We start from the raw sequence: 5,526 nt of genomic DNA on the forward strand, positions 1-5,526 counted from the left end.
GGATAAAATACAGGTAATGGGTTTCGATAAAGGAGATGCGGATAAGTAAATAACAGAAGATACCTATCTAAAGATTAGCCATTTTCAACCACGGAACCGCGATACAAGTGGAATATACCCCTATATCTATGTTCCATTTGTTTCATGTGAGCGAGTTAAAACTAACAATTTGATAATATTCAAGAAAAATATCGATAAATTAATAGTTTTGAATTTAGCGGCCAGTGAAAAGTTTTTAGGTGAGTTGTTTCTTTAAATTAAAGTTTTAGAATGATTTTGAATAAAAACTCCGAAAATTTAAGTTTTATTGTACTGTAAGTAGAGTCTCCATTTATCCAATAAAAAATATTGTAAATGTTTGCCCAAACAATGTTTAAAGGCTGCATAAACGCGAAATTGTAGCCCAAACCTGTAAAGGTACCTATTTTAACCCAAGCGCGCGGGCTGGAGGCCAACGAAATTACATCTAATTTGATATTATAAGCTATTGATAGCAATTTCATCAAACGTCATCATGGTCTAGAGGTTAATGACAAAGTGGACGGCCATCATTTTAATGGCCCATTATTGGCCACTTTTCTATAGAAATGTAGAATGTCCAACCTGAAATAATGGTAATGGCTATTAACCAGCCAATATCAACAATGGAAGGTCATGTAAAACATAAAAATAGTACGTAAGTAATATATTTATAATTACGTTGTTGATATCCAAACTCATGATATCCAAACAACATATATACCTACCTATCTACTTAAAATAATTTTAAGTTACCTATTTCATTATTGAGTATAGCCTACTTTATATTTTAAGGTTTCTGAGGGTATGGTGAGCTTATCTAAAGAAATTTAGCTATCAACTGATAATTTGTAAAAATATGTACCTATTAGTCAAATAAAACAATGATACTTATATGTAGAGCGTATTAAACAAACTAACCCAAGGAACATGCACAAAAATGTTAAATGAAATAAAAAAACCACACGATTTTCAGACTGAATTCGTTTAAGAGCAATAGGTACCTTCTTTGCGAGGGCTTACCGGCTTATGTTCGTATTTATAGTCTGAAATAAGTTGAACACAAGGTACTAATGTCGTTTTTTTATCAAATAATCACGATTCGATTCCAACCAAGTACCCACAAGCCACTCAAAAGAGCAAAATACCTAATGTCTCCCGGCTAACCATCCAACACTAAAGCGTCATTACACAAAAAAAGTTTAATTAAAATATCTTACAATCGATTCGCAGACCGAAATCGATTACGAGCAATCGATACCTCCCTCGAGGAGGGAGGTTGTCTCTGCAGCCGGCGTTGACTAATCGGTACTCGTCCGCGCGGAATAAGACTGATTGCCCGCGCTCGCCTATGCCTGCCGCCTGCCGCTATGTGGCCGCCCTACCTACACAAACCGACATTATTTAAGAAATCAGCCTGCTCGAGCGGCAACAAAGGGAGTTTTTACCGCCTACGTGCTTTTGAGTTGTAGCTTTTGCTTGATTGGAAAGCTGGCGATTAAGAGCGAGCTGTTTAAGAAAGTGGCAAATTGCATTTTTCTTGGACAAAAAATAGCAAGTGAAACTCAATAATGTACTACTCTTAGGGTAACAAGATACCCTGCAGGCCAAATCGTATGTCATGTCATAATAATAAGGGTGCGTTTGAATTTCATCGGTTTAATTTAGGTACTAAGCCAGACTCTACATTCTTTACTGGTTTGAGACCCTTGGTTTTAGATACTTGTAATTGTCATTATACATATTTTGCATCAAAAATAAAAATAAAAATGTTATGTGTATTCAAATCACAGTTTACAGAATTGACATCAGTGGTGCGAAATAATATACTTAAAAACTTATTACACCTTCTTCTTCTCCCAGTGCCATCTCCTACCGGAGGTCGGCTATCATGAGGGCTATACGAACTTTAGACACAGCTGCGCGGAATAATGAGCGTGTGCTCTGCTTGAACCATGTTCGGAGATTTTGGAGCCATAAGTTACGTCTTCGTCCGGATGATCTTTTCCCTTGGATCTTTCCTTGTATAATAAGTTGAAGGAGTTCATACTTCTCGTTTCGCATGATATGACCAAGGTACTGTAGCTTGCGTGTTTTGACGGTCTTTAAAACCTCGACCTCTTTATTTACTAACTGCAGCACTCTTTCGTTAGTTATTCTATCCGTCCATGATATTTTCAGGATTCTTCTACAATTCTTAGGACTTCTCTGGATTCTTAGTACACCTATGATATTATAATAGGGAAATTACGCAGTGGACTGCTTATTACTTGTTCTTTTATAAGTACCACTTTATTTCGGAGGTTAAGATCTGGCTGAAATTTTTATTTCACCCTTTAAGTGGTAAGTGTTATTAAGGGGTTTAAAAATACAACTAATTTTTAAATACCACACCACAATAGCATTTTTGGTAGCATTCGCAGTGCAAGTGTTATTTTAAACGTCAACTTCTGTGAAATACCTAATGATGTATAAATAACACTTGCACTGCGTGCACACTTGCAATAACATCAAAATCGTTGTCGACGTTTTCTGGTCTAACTCTAGCGTAGCTTTTAATTGGTAATTACAATGCAATTTAAATAAGCACAATAACGTTTTAATGAATATTTTTTGTTAAGTACAGATAAGTAATTTCTACTACAGCCTCCTTGTCTTTCTAAGAAAGGTTTCTTAAATATGTAGCTTATTTTGCTCCCTCAAATTAGGCACAAAACTAATCGTGCAATGAACTAGATAATATTAAAATCACAATCACTCCACGCCACAAAAACAGCAGTTGTGATGGTAATCCATCCCCATCGTGTAATGAATAGCACAATATATGATTGACGTCATTAATCTATAATCAATGGCCGGTGAACGCACGCCCGCCCACTGCCGCGATGCACGCGTTTGGCGGAGACGTGGAAAAAAGCGAGAAAACGTGATAATTTAAATAAGTAAGTATTAAGTTTTCATGGTGGTAATGAGACATCATATTAACTTTAAGCAGTCGCGGTATACCACCTGTATACTTGCAATCAAACCTTAGTTAGATGACTTAGACGTAATTTCCACTCCAAAAATGTGCTCACATGAATGCTTTGATTCGTGAATCAATTTATCGGCCCAATTCGAACTTTAAGATACGTCAGTTAATAGATCTAGAAAAGACATGGATTAGATATGTCAGTGTAAAAGTGACATTTTTGTTTGAAGAAAAGTCATTTTGGGCCAAATTGGGCCGTAAGTGTAGAGCAGCTCCTTAGGGCAGAGAGTTAAGTATTAGTTACATATATATATTAAGATTAAATTTGAAAGTCACAAAAAATAAAAAATAGGTAGGTAGTTCAGGGCAGTGAGTTGAAAATACTTTGTCATAATCATGGAAACGGCATTTTGAACTTTCCTTTTATGTAGTGCCGCGGGTTGAGGCAATTCCATTCGGGGTAGGGTATAACGTGGCCGTTACTAAGGGGTTTCCTAATAATCAAAGCTTTTTAAGCAGCTTTTTTGATTTAACAGTTTACTTATCACTTATAAAATTATATATCTTTAATGTTACAATTTTAATCGCAAATTAAGTCATATAGTAGGAGCGCAAAACAATCGCATAGACTTGTGCGCAGGCGTGGCGTGTAAATGCGCGCGCGATTGTTCCGTGTAACGTTTTAATCGCTCGATTATAATCCAATCTCGCGCGCGCCAGCCAGCGCTTGAGGCATAGGTTTATTGAGAAACCTTATAGTTATTTGATAACTGTATAATATCTATGTATAGGTATCAATGCGCGTGATGTTTGCAAACGAGAAACACTGTCGCATATAAATTGAATTGATAATAAAATTTGCGGTTATGGATATATCTTCAGACCTTTTAGTGTCTTTAGGTAGGACAATTGTTTAACACATAGGTAACTGCTATTGAATAAAGAAGATAATAATCAATTTAAATTAAGACATTTCATTACCTGTAAATGACAATTTACTGACTTAGATTGAATACATTAAAACTATTGCAATGAGATTACTTAAGTCTTTACGCGTCAGTTATTTTCTGTTGTTCTATATGTATAGGGACTTAGTTGCGGAAAAAAAGTTATGTTTATGTATTGAATTGAATATACCTATTGTAAAATGTAAACTAATAGGTACCTAATATACTAGGCGATATTTAACGCATTATATAAGAAACGATTGCATTCTAATAATAAAGTTTGCATATTTCATAAAAATAAATTAATGTTGCCACAGTATGTCAGTTGATAATTTGATTAAATCTGAATTATTTCAATGATTACCTGCCTACAGATAACTAGAAACAGGATTAAAATTCCACTTAATAAAGTTTATGCAGAGTAGTTTATTAGTCTAGGTCAATCCTTGGCATTTAATTACATAACGAACCTGTCTGCAACAAAGTCACGGTCTATTTCAACTGGCATACCCATGCCAATTAAAACGTGTTCTGTGTTTCATATACCGCTACCGATCTGTCAATGCGAACAAAACGATCTTACTACGCGTCTCGCAAAGTGATGCCTCGATCGATGATGGTGACAAATGCGTGTCGACACACGAGAACAGAGGGCTTACCGCGAACCACATCCTACGTGTTGCTTCCCTGTTACACTTACGTACTAATTGACAAGTGCGACAGTGAGGCAACACGTCGAACGTTCGCGGTAGGCCCTCAGAGTATAACACGCCGCCGGCATCGCATGCATGCATGTACGATTGCATGCCGTAGTACATGGCTCGCATGCCCGCATACCCGAATAGGGTGGGGTCCTAATATTATTCGTGGGATAGTTATCTGATTCTGAGGAATTTTCGTACTATTGTTATGTTAAACGACGACATTTGTTTGTTTTGTGTCTGTTTTAAATTCGTTTTTGACAGCGTTAATTATAAGAACGTTAGTTTTCATTGTTTTTGACAATGCCTTGCTATGTAGATTAATACCTATTTTAGAAAACGTACCTAAGTACGCTAAGTACGCTTATAAGGTGTTCATAAAGTTTTTCATTCTTAATCAGTGTAATCGCAAAGGAACTTCCAGAATTGATTATCCTATTAATAGTATACAGTTTCGCATGGCGATAAAATAATAGGTATATAATATTGGTCTAATACCTAAGTATCTACATTGTTTCAGAAGCGTCGGTAGCTAATCGGTAAAACATGCCGGGATTGCGCAAACTGTGAGTAGAAATGACTTACTCGGATTTTTTGTATTATATTAAGCACCTTGTAATAGCACACATATGATAATAATAAAATTTATAAGTAGTTTTCGGGAAATAAAAACATACCGAAGAAGCACGTAATTAGATATAAGTACCCATTTATCTACTGATATTAATGTATGCAGGCATATCTATGAATAAACCTAACTACATACTCGTACAGATAGGTTAAATAATGTGTTTAGAATTGATGTATACGAGTATAATCGAACGCGACATTTACCGGTTCTTAACACCACATAGCTTAATAAATCAAAAGGCGTTAAGCGAACAAAGCT

The sequence above is a fragment of the Cydia fagiglandana genome, chromosome 2 (assembly GCF_963556715.1).
Source record: "Cydia fagiglandana chromosome 2, ilCydFagi1.1, whole genome shotgun sequence".
Taxonomy (NCBI): Eukaryota; Metazoa; Arthropoda; class Insecta; order Lepidoptera; family Tortricidae; genus Cydia; species Cydia fagiglandana.